Raw genomic sequence first — 15,678 nt, forward strand, 5'->3', positions numbered from 1 at the left:
TTGTTTGCTGTTGCTATCTTCAATCCATAAATTAGAATTTATTATTCCAGCCCTCTTCAATTTTCAATGTGTTTCCTTTGATTGGAATGAGTGGCGCTTGCGTTGAAATGAATGGCACAGAATAATGTAATGAATTACATAAAGGTCTGCCGCAGTGGAAAGTGAGATTAATAGCATCAGAAGTCAAACTGCAGCAGAATGGAAACAGCGCTGCATGCTACAGACACAGGGGAGAATGGAAACCAAGGCCTTCTTACACCCATACCAGTCCAGTATATTCATTTTAAAATAGATCTTCCAGTAATATTAGTCCAGTGGATTTCTATACAGGTGTGGCTCAAGAGGACATGTGTTCTGCAGCGAGTTCCATAGGCCATCAAGAAAGAGGCCACATTTGGCCCCTGGTTTCCCAACCCTGCTCCATGACTACTGTTACAAGGTGCTTAGGCACCCGACTCATTCATTTCAAGCTGTGACCACATAGAGAGGGAAAGGAGGACACAGCCATTTCTCATAAGCCCATCAAGCCAGCTGAGACTCCTAAACTAGCAGACATTTCAGAAATTAAGTATGATCTTTCCTATCCCTGCTGCTTTTTGGAATGGGGATGTTTGGCCATCTGGCCAATTTTGATCCTGGAAATTGCAATGTCTATTTGACCGTCAAAACTGAGCATTTTGCAGTGAACATCTGACCATGATTAACAATAACAAAAGAAAGAATAGTTACAGGTAGGTAGCCGTGTTGGTCTGAGTCGAAGCAAAATAAGAAAATTCCTTCAGTAGCACCTTAAAGACCAACTAAGTTTATATTTTGGTATGAGCTTTCATGTGCATGCACACTTCTTCAGATACCATGCTCTCAAAGGAGCCCGGGGCGGCAAAGAGATCCAGAATTTAAAAATGAAATAAAAGCATGAACAAAAGAAAGAATAGTTAGTTAGTTAGTTAGTTAGTTACGGTAGTTAGTTAGTTAGTTAATGAAGTGATGGAAATAGCCATGCCAAACTCTCACTCATTTGTTCTTTTCTCCTTGAAGCCATTGGGGTGATCAAGGATTTTGCTCAGTCCATTTTTCAAATTGAATTGTGTTGACTCTGTAGGCTAGTATGTGGATCAGAGACACCATTATCCTTTGAATTTTGCAATGCAGCTCTTGGCACAAAATCATAGCAAAGTTGCATATAAATAAAAGTATGGGTGGTATCTAACATTAGTCAGACTCCGTGTGGACTCGCTGAGATGAGTGGATATGACTTATTTAGGTCCATTCATTTCCATGGGCCATCTCCAATGTTGCAGCTCCGCTAGTGCAAGAGACTTTTGTGGTTGCAATGGGACTTCCTCTCATTTTCCCTTTAGCCCCGTGAACACCCCCCAAATCAGCTTCAGAGATTGGGGAACCCTCCAAAGCAGATTTGAGGGGCATGGGGAGGGGAGGAACCGGAAGTCCCATTGCAGCAGCAGAACCCAGCTGGGTGCAACCCAAAGAGTCTACTCAGAGTAGAATTGAGTTGGCAACAAGTGTGAGTGTGTGTTTTTAAATGCACAGGAAATGAAATATTTTGTAAAACATAAGTATATAATATGTATTTTTAATTCTGCAATGTCAACCATCTTGGGCCCTGTGCTCAACAGAGGGGGCCCTGTTGGTGTGATCTGTGACACCTTCTCAGTGTTGGCTTTCTATTTGTAGAATGCCCTTCCTTGTGCTGAGGATGTCCACTTTGCCTCAGTTTCACTGTGTGTGTGTGTGTGTGTGTATGAGAGAGAGAGAGAGAGAGAGAGAGAGAGAGAGAGAGAGAGAGAGAGAGAGAGCGCACTAAGGTGAGAATTCCCAGACTGTGGTCCACAAGCCTCCTTCACTTGGTCCATGTCATGTCTGTGGACTGAAAAATCACATCAGTGGATTTTTAATTGTATTTTTATTGCCTCTTCTATGCCTTATATTGTATTTTACTGTATTATGGTTTGAATTCAATGAATCTCAAGTTGTAACACAGTAAAAGACAATCTATAAGAAATAAAAGAAGCAAAAGAATACAGTTGAGAGCCAGAGTGGCTCAAGTGTCGGACTAAGACCTGGGAGGCTGGGATTCAAATCCTCATTTAGCCACAAAACTCACTGGGTGACCTTGGGCTAGTTGCAGCCCCCCCCCCAAGCTTGACCTACCCGACAGGGTTGTTGTGGGGATAGAATGAGGAGGGGGAGAACCATGCACACTACCCAGAACCTTTTGAAGAAAAAGGTGGGAATATAAAGGCAATGAAGAAATTAAAAATCATAGAGCATCTAGGATAGAGCCTGGCAATTGCTGCAACAGGCAGAAATGTAATTAAGTGGTCTGCCAAGACTCCCAGCAATTTTCAAGTGATGTGTGGGGGTGGGAGTGGGAGTGGGAGTGGAGGTGGAGGAACCACTGAGCTAAGAGGTTGCAATGACTAGCCAACCCTTCTCAGTGCATGTCTACTCTCACTGCAACAGCATTATATCTTTGCTTACACTCATCACCCGCAGCTTCCCAGTCTTTTCCTCCAAGGAAATACATTTCATGGAGCTGTATAATGGTTGAAACAGCCCTGACTTGAATAACGAATCAGGCATCAAGTCCTATTTCATAAGCATTCCTACTCCGGCCAGATCTTATTGATCGCTCTTCTTCTTGATTTGGAGGATTCTCCCAAGGGAGTTTCTTTGGCATTGTTGTTGATACAAGATTAAGGAGCAAGTGAAGCTGCTGAGCGACTTCATCAGCAGGGAGATGAAGGCCCTGCTCATTTTGGGTTTAGGAGGCTGCGTCAAACAACCCTGTCCATCAAAGTGCTGGACAGGAAAATGTAATGTCGTGCAGGGATGGAGGAGAAATTCTGTCTGGTTGAGTTTTTCCAACTCAGATCTATCTAATTTGCAGTTTCCAAAGCAACATGTGAACAGCTATCATTTGAAATTTGTGCTTCTCCAGATCTTGTGATACTCTCCTCGAACCAAATAATGCGTACAAAAATGAATATTTTTTAGGAAAGTGTGCATAGAAATATACAAAGAAAATAACCAATAAATGTATTATATTTGGTTGTACAAAATGCGTGTGTCAGGTCAAATTGCATACAAAGAAATGTTCAAAGAAAGATTTGCAGTAAAATTATGACAAATTTTCACAATTTTGCATTTCCTCTGTCCTTTCTTTTCTTTTGAGGGAGAATCCAAGGAATTCGAGCTGATTCCACATTCAGGCATGCCTGGCTGTTGAGCAGCAGTCTAGATGTTCAGTTCTTGCACACTTCCACCCTTGTCCATTCTGCATGGAAGGAATATTCTCCTCTCTGTTCACTTTAAAAGTCACTCTTGCTTCTGTGCTTTGGACCAGTGGAGGCTACCCCATTAGGGTAAGTGGATCACTGCCTCACCAACATCCATCTGCCTCCAGCCAGCCCCAGCTTGCCTTTGTAGAACTCAACAGGAAAGAGAATGGGGGCAAAACTGGAATTAGTCGGCTCTGCCTGTCGTTGGCTCTGGTGCCACCTACTGTTGCCCTCCCTGCCTTCCGGCCCTACTGGTCCCAATGGGCACAAGCCACCACTGCCTTCAAAACATGGTAGACATCCTGTATGAATGGTCCTTAAAAGCATTTCTACAAGCCACTTAATCTCCCACCCCCTCTCTCTTTTTCCTTTTCTTTGTTTTCATTGCATCTTTTTTTTCCGGGAACAGAATGAGTTAACATGGAAAGGAACTGTTGTTGTTTTTTTAAAAAAGAGAAACCAAACATGAAGGTTATTTCTACAGTACTTTGAAAAGGGCAAGTGCTTAAAAGTGAAAGGAAGGTGTGTGGAGCGGGGAGAGAACAATAACCCAGCAATCAATTTTCCTCATCTTGAGGAAATCAAAGATGTTCGCTTTTTACTCTTGTCTCAACAGCTCCGTTAATTTGCTTTGGTGTAGCCCTTCAGAGTGGGACCCACTGCGTAATTGACAGAGGCCAGATGGCTGTCTCATAGACCGCAGGCAGGGCAACAAACAGGCAGCTGCAGCAAGGAATACAGGTCATTAATATCCAACATTTATGACTGGTGCTTCATTAGAAAGGGGACCTTGGTATAGAGAAGGGCATCTCAGGAACAAGAAATAGACAGAGTCCTTAGATCTTCCAAGAGCTGCAGGTGGACATGTTTTGTTTTTTTTAATTTTCACAGTGCATCTCCCAGGTTAAACACTCCCTCCCTAAGGAAATGTTATGGGGCAGATCTCAGTAGATGAAGCTATCTTAATAAAAAAAAAAAGTCCCCAGTGGGGGCCAGCCCTACCATGAGGCAGAGTGAAGTGGCCATCAGGAAATGGTGGTGGTTCAGTGGTGGAGCAAATGCTTTCTATGTAGAAGTTCAACCCCTGGTATCTCTGGGTATGACTTGGGGTCAGGGAGAAGACTCAGGGGAGGGAGAGTTGCTGCTAATTAGTGTAGGCAATATTGGGGTAGATGAGCTCAGTATAAGGCAGGTTCCAATGTTCACCCTGGGCCCCTCTCCTCAGCCCCCAGCAATTGCCTCCTCCTGCCCCATTGGCAGTAATGGCCCCTTGTAAATGCTGGTTTGGGCTGTACGTTTCACTGAGTGACATTTTCTCCAGCGCCATTGCAAAAGGCCCTGGGGTAAGCTGGCAAGTAGAGAGGAAGGCAGCTGAACCTGGCATCGCACAGGTGCATGTGTTGCATAGTATCGCTGCCGCATTGCAGTGTTTGTCTCAGGGTGCAGTAAATCGGCATCAGGAGGAGTTGCGCGCAAGCTGCAGCGAGGTGCTGGAAGGCAGAGCTGTGTGTGCCACCTGACCTCTGAAGCTAATCTGCTACCCTCCAGTGAAGAGGAGGTTGGGGTGGGGAAGGGTGGTGACTCAGTGGTAGCGCAATGAGGCTGTTCGAATCCCGTTCCTCTGTCCCAGCTCCTGCCAACCTAGCAGTTCAAAAGCACGCCAGTGCAAGTGGATAAATAGGTACCGCTGTGGATGAAAGCTAAACGGCATTTCCGTACGCTCTGGTTTCCGTCACGGTGTCCCTCTGCACCAAACGCTGGGCATGTTTTGCCTGGAGAAGAGAAGGTTAAGAGGTGATATGATAGCCATGTTCAAATATATAAAAGGATGCCATATAAAAGAGGGTGAAAGGTTGTTTTCTGCTGCTCCAGAGAAGTGGACACGGAGCAATGGATTCAAGTTACAAGAAAGAAGATTCCACCTAAACATTAGGAAGAACTTCCTGACAGTAAGAGCTGTTCGGCAGTGGAATTTGCTGCCAAGGAGTGTGGTGGAGTCTCCTTCTTTGGAGGTCTTTAAGCGGAGGCTTGACAGCCACCTGTCAGGAATGCTTTGATGGTGTTTCCTGCCTGGCAGGGGGTTGGACTGGATGGCCCTTGTGGTCTCTTCCAACTCTATGATTCTATGATTCTAAGCAGTTTATTCATGCTGGCCACATAACCTGGAAAACTGTCTGTGGGCAAACAGAAAGCCTCCCTTGGCCTGAAAGCAAGATGAGTGCCACAACCCCATAGTCACCTTTGACTGGACTTAACTGTCCAGGGGTCCATTACCTTTACCTAGAGCGGTGGCTTTGGATGGGGGACTCAGTCAGCCTCATGGGCAGGTCTGCCCTGTCCATAGGACCCTTACAGACGGAGGTTATACTGGCCTTGCTTGAGAGCTTGGCTTTATTACTCACATACTGCTGTAGCTCTATCCCCCAGCCCTTTTAAACTCGGAGGGGAATGTACACAGCCACCATATCATCCTGCCTGTTTTCATGCCCCTGGGATCGGTTTTATTTCCTATTGCATATGTGGAGGTAAGAAACAGCTTAAAATCTGACAGCTGGCTTGCTAGGGCAACCATTGAGGCTAGTTTCCCAGCTGGCCCTCCAGCCTTTCCATGCCTCCTCTGACATTATAGCCCTCTGGCAAAGTATTGGTTCCCCCCCTTCCTGTAGGATGGCCAAATTGCTAAGAGCTCAATGCAGGGAAGCAGGCAGGCAAGCAAGCATTGCCCTCGGCTCTGCCAGCCACATCTCAGCAGGAGGGTTCAGACCTGTTTAGGCTTTCAGCAATCTGACCATTCGCAGACAACTGAGATAGGCATCAAACTGCTCTGGAAGGCGAAAAGAGGGGTATAATTTATCCTGTCTTCCTGTGTTGCGCAAGGCTAAGCCAGCTCATTTCCCCTTCTGAAAAGTCCTCTCCGGGTTTATTGAGTGTTCATCCTGATTTGCTTGCACAAAGCTTACACAGAGGCAAGATTATATCCTGTCTTTATTGAGCATTCACTGTGATTGGTATACATGGGCAGTTGTATGATAATAAGCAAAAAAAGGTAAATGGGAATAAGCATTGAAGGCCCATGACTCCCCCACTGCTGTGAGCTGTACTTCTGGTCCATGGTGGACCACTGATAGTGCTCTCCTAGATTTATCTCAGTGTTGTGCCCGGGACATACAGCACAAGGCAATCCTTGAGGCATCTTGTGTATCATAATCTTGCATTTGTCCCAATAGCTTTGAAACAGCCGCACCTTTGGAATTCTTGCTACTACTGTATACCAGACTTGTCCACCCCCCACCCCCCGATAAGTGAAAATCTGCCTTAACAAGGTGGGATTAGGCTACTGTACATACAACACAAGCATGATGCCCGCCCCCTCAAAAGTGTGTGGCTGGGACACAGCAAATGCACCATAAATGTCTAATGTGGAATTGCCCACAGAGTCCAAGAGATCCTGAGAAGAAGCGAAGCAAAGCTGTAATGAATCACCAGCCGCAAAGATGCTATGAAACTAACAAAGTTGATTTATTAAAATAGAAAGCACCAATATACAATTTTATTAATAGTGGCAGCACGGATATAAAATAAGAAGATGCTAAGTTGTTGAGCTGGCTTATGAGGATCCAAATCAAGGCAGCCAGTGAGTCTTAACGGAGATTTTATTCTTGAGGGCCAAACGGGGGATAGGCTGTCTGGAGGGGTACTTGACTCTTGTGGACTCTTGTGGAAGATAATGTGAATACATTGGGCCGGTTTCAACTATGCTGTTCTGCTCGCTCAGGGGACCTTCCCCTGCCCCCCCTCCCATCGCATGCTCCCTGCACCTCCCTCAAAACCGTGGGGAGAACACCCAGGACAGTGCAGGGGAGAGGAGAGACAATTCCATTGGGCAAGCAGAAATGCTTGTACTGATTGAACAACCAGTAGCCCTACGTACGTTGAGTGGCACACCTAAAGCTCAGCACCTGTATTTAAGACTGTCCCTTGTGATGGGATGGACACAAACACTTGAGCCATTTTTCCTGCCCAAGTGGCAACATAATAAGGAGAATCCGCCTCTGTTTTTAGAATCTATCAGCAATTTATATTTTACTCTTGGCTTCTTCTCCTGCCAGATAAATTTAGTAATACCTTTCTGCCATTCTTTGCAAGTGTCCTGCATTGCTGATCAAGGGTATTGATTGAAATAAAAAATAACATTCTTGGCAATACATTCATTTTAATTACTGATATCCTTCCCAATAGCGATAAATTCATTCTTTCCCACACCTCTGAGTTTTTCCTTATTTCTCTCCAAAAGCTCTTGTATCTTAAAAAAATATTTATATTCTTAGCTGTTATCCATACTCCTAAATATTAAACCTTCTTCTCAATCATCAGTTCCGTTACTTGTTGTAGGTCTTTTTTATATTGTTCTGTCACATTTTTCACCAATACTTTCATTTTGCTTTTATTTAGTTTAAAACCTGCTACTTCTCCAAACTTGAGAATCTGTTCCAAGACCCTCAGTATGCTAGCCATAGGGTCTTCTACAGTTTACCTTTGGACCAGAACACCAAGGCGAAGGGTGGGGGGGTCTTGTCGTCTGGGCAGCCCAGGACCTCCATACATACTGCCTAGGCTCGTGCCCCAGGGAAGTTACTTTGATGCTGCAGTTTGACTTCAGCCCTGAAGGCTCACTCCATTGTCTCTTTTATAAGAATTCTAAGGTCCCAAATGCAAAATAAATGTTCATAAATGTACAAGGCCAGGGGCGTACCCAGAATCCAAACTGTGGGGGTAAGGGGCGGGGCCAAGGCACGGGAGGGAAGGGAAGGGACAAAGGACAGCTGGACATATAAAGGGCAGCTGGACATATAAAGGGCCCCATTGCCTCCAGTAGCTTAGGGCCTCATCAAACCTAAATCCCTGGGCTACAGGGTGGGCAATTTCAAAAGTCTGTATAAGGGCTTGCACACCATCATTCTGGGTTCTCTCCTCCCTCCTGTGTGTGGTGAGTGGGGACCCTGTTGCAACAGTTTAATAAAGACCAGGCTTACTAGCTGCTTTGCTTCTCAATATACTCTGGTTGGCCTCTGTTATTTTCTCCTACTGATAGGGAATCCACTTAAGTCTTAAGGACTCTATACTGGCTCTTGGATACCCCATAAGGGGAAAGGAGCAGTTTTTCCCCTATAACATCTCTCAAGACAGATGGATGCGAACAACTTCCACAAATTCCACACCTTGGCATAAGCACAAGAAAAAAGGCAGTCACTTGTAGTATGGCCTCTAGCTACTTTCAACTTGTGAGAAATCTTTTCCAGAAGAGCAGTTTGCCAGAGTATCTCTTCTTTCTAATTACCGAGTCTCTCTCCACTCTGCCACCTCCACTAAGTTGGCCAGGATCACACAGTCAGAAATGAAAGGGCGGGGGAACATCTCCATCGACCCTCTGGCACAAATCAAACCCGTTGCTGCCCTGCAGGGATACTAATTGGCGGTGTGCTTGCCTTTGGAAGGATCTGAAAAGGCACACCCACCCACCCCTGTAGCTCTGCAGCATTGGAAATGAAAAACATACAATGAGATTAAACCAAGAAGCTGTGGGGAAAGATAACACCTCCCATCAGGATCACCTGCTTCATAGTCCTCGCCTGTGTATTTACACAGTGAGTTTTCCGCAAATGCATCTGTGCTCAAACAGGTTCACATTTAAAAATAAACAAATCTAAAACCAGTATAGTACCGTATAATGATGGTACAAAATAAAAAGTACAATATCTCTGCCAACGTAAAAAAAGCATTCAAAAAGAAAGTCAAACGACAGCATTCATTTAACATGCATCGAAAGCAAACTTAAAGCTCACCAATAAGCCCAATTAAAAACATCCAATAACTTCACATCCCAAAGTAGCCCCCAAGCTGATGACTTATACCCGACGGAGCATCTCCACCCCCATCGTTCAGCCCGGACACTGAGGTCCAGCTCCAAGGGCCTTCTGTCGTTTCCCTCACTATGAGAGGTGAGGTTACAGGGAACCAGGCAGAGGGCCTTCTTGGTAGTGGCACCTGCCCTGTGGAACGCCCTCCCATCAGATGTCAAGGCAACAAACTACCTGACTTTTAGAAGACATCTGAAGGCAGCCTTGTTTAGGGAAGTTTTAAATGTTTGATGTTTTATCATGTTTTTAATATTCTGTTGGGAGCCACCCAGAGTGGCTGGGGAAATCCAGCCAGATGGGCGGGGTATACATAATGTATTATTATTATTATTATTATTATTATTATTATTATTATTATTACCATATACTTAGGCACCCCAAACTTTTATCCCTCAGCCCAATAAGTCAGAAGGCCCCCTCTGTGTTCTTTTGGAGGCAGCTCTGTTATGAAGGCTTCTGGGGGTGGAGGGTGGGTCCAACCATTTCCCCAACGGGGTTCCCAACACTGTACCTGTCTTGCTATGCTGTGTATGGTGTAGTGGTTAAAGTGTTGGATTAGGACTTGGGAGACCAGGGTTCAAATCCCCCCTTGGGCATGAAGCTTACTGGGTGACCTCAGGGCCAGTCACAGTCTCTCAGCCTGAACTACCTCGCAGGGTTGTTGTGAGGATAAAATGGGGGAGTTGAAACAATGAACGCTACCTTGAGCTCCTTGGCGGAAAGGTGGGATACAAAGTCAAAATTATGATAATGATGGGCATTTGAATCACTGGCAGGTGGGGTTGTTTCAGAGGCCTCTGAGTCTAAATCTAAGCATGGCTGGGGCGGACAGGGATTTAGGAAAGCATTCCCAGGAAGGAATTGGTGAGTGCTGGGGGTTGTAGCCAACTAACTTTTACTCAGAGTAGAGCCATTGAAATTAATGGTCCTAACATAAGCCCCATCTGCACTGCATATTTAATCAGCCATGGGTTTCCCCCAATGAATCCTGGGAGCTGAAGTATGCTAAGGGTGCAGAGAGTCGCCAGTAGACCCCTATTCGCCCCAGAGAACTACAGTTCCCAGAGTTCCCTGGGAAGAGGGATTGGCTGTTAAACAACCCTGGAAATTGTCACTCTTTATTGGAAACAGGGGTGTCCTAACAACTGTCAGGACTCTCAACAAACTACCAGTCCCAGAATTCTTTGAGCGAAGCCATGGGCAATAATCTGCAAAAGGCATTCATTCCATTGTTCCTACATGCTGCCCTTGCAACCAAATTCTCTGGGTGACTCGCATAAGCAATAAAACGCAAAAGACAATTTGTGATGCAGTCGCTGAATGCGGAACAAAACGAAGCCCCCAAATCCCATCCCCAAAAATCCCACCAACCCACCCCGCCTACCGAAAACCACCACCACCACCAATTAAATCAGCATGAATCGCAGCAGCTCAGACAATTAAAACCAGCATAAAATCCAGCAAGGGGGAACTTGGCACAAAAATGGAAACACCCAATGGAATGCATTTTAAAAACATGGGAGAACATAGAAGACAGGAGTGCTCCTGTTGGATCAGACCAAAGACCCATCTGTTTGGTCCGATTGAACGCTAAAGAGAGTTTTCCCGGGGGGGGGGGAGCAGTGGGACAAGAGGAAGTGTGGATGACCCTTCAATTGAATCCCCCCCCCCCATCCATAATTCAGTGGCAAACTCTCCAATACTGGAGACTTGGGGCTTCTAAAACCAGCACTTTGAAAAGTAGAACTGGAAACAGAATGGAAGGAATTGCAAATGTGACAGAGCGTTGGTGACATACGAAGCTATTTACCATTCCCCGTCACTAACCTGACCACCTACTGTGTGGGCCATCTGAGACACAGGGTATATGTCATGAACAGATAGCTAGCTCTCCGGAGACAGGCGGACAGAGAGTGAGAGACCTTCTGGAGCATGTCAAACATTTTCTGACTGATCCATATAACACCTCCCCAACTGTAAAAACATGATTTCCCCCTGAATAACCCAAGCTCAGAGGCAGTTTCCAACAAAGTGAATCAGAGCTGGGAACACAGCCCAGATGTTCTCCCATCTATATTGGCTACCCCGTTCTTTCTGTGTGCAAAGTTAATTACTATTTATGAAGAGCTTTCATCTTTATTTCAGAAATGTCATTGTTTGGTGAGCCACAACACTGGCACATGCATATAGATAGAGAGATGTATACTCATCTTGCATCATCATGATTCAGATCTCTGCACCTACCAAGTTAAAGGACATAGATGGAGGAGAATTGGGGTGCAGCAAAAGGGCTGCTGGAGCAGCAAGGATAGGGCCAGTCCTATCATTAGGTAGAAAGAGGCAGCTGCCTCAGAGGATCAGGAAGAGACACTGAGGAGCTGAAGGACAGGGCTAGGTATACTGCTTTGTACTCCTTGAGTTGCCCAGCTGCCCCTGTGGTGGTCAAGGATGCTTTCTCAGTGACGTAGTGTCAGGGGGCTTAGGGCACAAAAGGGTTACAGTGTGCAAAATTACAACACCTGGCGCTGCCTCAATATAGCTGCGTGCTTCCGTCGCTGGGCTCCATTGAAAATGGATTTTCTTTGAAAACCAGGAATTGACCTCTCCAGACAACGGAACGATTCTTCTTTACTTATCCCTGCAGCTGCAATTTCCTGAGTGATGCGGACCCTATTAAGAAGTTGAATGTGCATGTGTACTCTGTCTGTTTCTCTCCCGCACAGCCCCAGGCACTGGCAACCTATGCTACGCCACTGCCAGAGTTGAAATCAGATTCAACACAAGTGTAGTAAACTCAGAATAAACCTTGGTTACAGCCAAGGCTTTTTTCAGCTGGAACTTGCTGGAACTCAATTCCAACACCTCTCAGGTGGGCGCCATTGCCATTATAAGAGAACAAGGGAGATGTTCGTGTTGAGTTCCTGCACCTCTTTTTCTTTTAAATATCTTTTTTTATTAGTTTTCTATTCACACACACACCGTACCCTTTACATGGTTCCGTGTTAACATATTTTACAAAATATTCTTCTTCCATCATTAATACAAATCTTATTTCATACATTATATTTCATAAATCCATCCAGTTACATGTTTGTATCATCAAATCTTTCCTTTAGCTGACTTCCATTCTTCCTTTGTTGTCTTTTTAGTTTGAGATTTTCTCGTGTCTTTTTCTTTTTACATATTCATATAATTTCCAAATATCAACACATTATACCATTTGTTTCCATTCTACTGATCTTATCTTGAGTTTCAAGTTAATTTCTCAATACCCTATATAATAATATAGTCCCTGTGTCCCTATGTCAGTGCTACTGCGCATGTGCCCCATGGACACAGGGATTGGACGCAGAGACACTTAGGAGATGGGAGCTTGGCGCCTGCTCGGCCCGGCAGGGAGACGAGCCAGGCTGAGGTGGCGAGGCGGGCACGAGGACCACCCCCCCCAGCCGGCCACTCCCCTTCAATCCCCTCACAGCCAGAGCGGCCGCCTCAAGCTCCGTGCTCCTTCCTCCTCCTCCTCCTCCTCCTCCAGCAGCAGCAGCAGGAGGAGCGTAACACCTCTGGCCGGGACAATGGCGGGACCCCCTCCTCCCACCTCCTGGCAGCTCCGGCCGCCCCTAGCAGCTCCTCACGGGCGGAGGCTATGGCAACGCCCCAGTCCTCGCCACTGACCTCCCCGGCGGCCCCCTCAGCTTGATGCCTGCCGCCTCGGTCCGGATCGCCCTCCTCAGCCTGCCGCCTCCTCAGCCGCCTCAGCCGGTGTGTCCCCGCTCGGCCCCACTCGCCATCCCTCCAGCCTCCTCAGGCAGAACTGGGATTGGCGCGGCCCTCTTGGGTGCATATGGGGAGCGGGAAGCAGGGAAGCGGGAAGCAGATCCAATATTTCTGCGTGGAGAAAGAGGGCAGGGAGTGGGGCTTCACATCCTGGAGACGAAGGCAACCTACCCGGGCGTGCGAGAGAGGTGGTGGTAGCGGCGGCAGTGATGACGGGCGTTTAGCTGGGCCCTCGCCCGCCCCTCGGGCCCGGCCACTGTGGAGCCTCCGTCCCTCAGGCGTCGTCCGCAGCCGCTGTGAGGTAACAACAAACTGCCCCCTTTGGCCGGTTCCCCTCCGGCTGCGGAGCAACGAAGTTACCCCCCCCCTCGCAACCCTGAAGCTCCGGCGGCAGCGGTGGCCCACCTGACCTCCTTCCCTCCACCCCACACACTGCTCTCGGGTCCCGGCCTCTCTGCTTTGCACACTAAAAATAAATAAAATATGTTCTAGCGCCCGATTATTTTAACAGGCTGAATGACACTAGTACTCCATAAATTTTATCCATTCTCTGTCGAATACTTTGTCTCCTTGATGCCTAATTTTCCCTGATAATCTTGCTATTCCTGCATATTCTGTTATTTTTTGCCGCCAAATTTCTATTGAGGGTATTTGTTGTTGTTTCCAGACCTGGGCTAGCAACAATCTTGCCCCCTGCACCTCTTTTTCTAGAAAAATAGCACTGGTTACAGCTCATGGTTTGCCTAGAGAAGACTGATGCACTAAGCCAAGCCATAACTTAGCTTCCAGCAACAGGAGGACAGAACAGCTATGATCTCTTCTTTGGGAGCCCGCACACTCACACATCTGCACTAAGCCATGGTTTGGCTTAGCATTCCACCTAAAATTTACTCTGAAGAAATTCCGGAACCAAGCACCTGAGGACTGGGATGTGGCACTACAAATCCTCCAATGGAGATGGTGCAATGACAGCTTTATATATATGAAGAGATATCCACAAAGAATTTTCCATCTAAAAGGAGTTGGGAAATGAAAGACTCTGGTGCTTGCAGAGACCTTGAAGACAGATGTGTACAGGTACATACCGGTACTTCTTGCTGGCAGCTTGCCTTGTTTGATTTAGAGATGCTGTTGAGAGGGCCCCTTTCAAACACCAGACCATGCCTATAAGATTTACACCCCAGTACCTAGGAGATAACTCTTTTTATTCAAACTGCTCTGCCCTGGTGAAATTATTTCAGGCTAGGTCATACATATTTGCAACTTCAGGTGTTAGATCTTATCATCAATTCAGTTTTGGAGATTACATCCTACTGCCATTCGATTTCAGAATGGTTTATGATATAGAGTTCTGTTTTTAAAGGGGGGGTGGCTTTCTCCACTGTATGGGAATACATCTATTTGAACTGAACTATATTTTGTTCCCCATCTAGGTTAGGCTAGGGGTGGCTGTGATTCAGTTTGTGCTTTTTTTCAGAAAGCACGGAACCAGTAAGTCTGCCTTTATACGCATGCTGTATCAAATTCCTCCCCCTCCCCCCATCCCTACTCTCTTGTAAAACACACAGGATGGCTTGAGCTGCAGAAGCCAATCCAAACTGAATGGAATTCCTGTACTCCTGCAACTCATCAATCTTTCCTTTTTATAATTGGTTTTCCACTGTACTCATGCATCATCACCCCTTTCCAGAAAATGAGCTGCTCTGAATTAATTTCATAGGGATTATTTATTGGTCCTCTATTGTCAACGGTCAGTTCCATGCTGCGCTTTCCAGTTTTATAGCGCTTTCCAGTTTTATAGCATCTATGAGTTAAATAGAGGGGGGGCACCTGTTAAGACTCATGCTGGTGGCTGAGGGCTTAAATAATTTCCTCTCTGTTCCTGAACGTGAAGCTGAAAATCATCTGGGCATCAACAAAGCCATCATCGTTCGCAAAGACAAGGTCCTGCTGTTCCCCAGTATTGTTACTGATTGCATAGCTGCCAAGTTATCCCTTTTTTAAGGGAAATTCCCTTATGCTGAATAGGCTTCCTCTTGAGAAAAGGGAAAACTTGGCAGCTATGCTGATTGACTTCCCCAACCACCACCAACTATCCATTCTCCCCACCACCACTGCACCTCTGGCTATCTGCTTCTAAATTGTGGGGGGAGGCTTTAATCCCCATATATTTTAAAAAAATACATCCCCCCCAAGACACTCCTATGCTTCTCTGAACAAATTCCTCTTGTCCATTAGTGGCAAAAAAACCCAACAACCTCTGGTTAATAAATATATATATAATTGCTGAACAGAGATGACTTGGCCACATGCTCTGGTAACTTCCAGGTTGGATTGTTGTAATCCACTCTACGTGGAACTGCCCTTGAAGACAACTCAGAAACTTCAATTGGTCCAAAATGCAGAAGCCAAATTGTCGGCTGGGGTTCCCTTCGGGTCTCGTATGCTAATTGCTGTTTTAAAACAGTTGCACCAGCTATCCTGTTTGTTTCTGGGCCCAATTAAAAGGTGCTCACATTAGTGTTTAAAGCCCTGCGTGACTCAGGCCCCAAACACCTCCTTCCTTAGAGGCCGCCTCAAGTGCTAAGATCAGCGGAAGATGCCCTATTGGTTGTTCCACCGCCTTCAAAAGCTCAAAATACACACACACACACACACACCGCCTCTCATTTTCCATTCTA

This window comes from Zootoca vivipara, chromosome 6 (genome assembly GCF_963506605.1).
Source record: "Zootoca vivipara chromosome 6, rZooViv1.1, whole genome shotgun sequence".
NCBI classification, from domain to species: domain Eukaryota; kingdom Metazoa; phylum Chordata; class Lepidosauria; order Squamata; family Lacertidae; genus Zootoca; species Zootoca vivipara.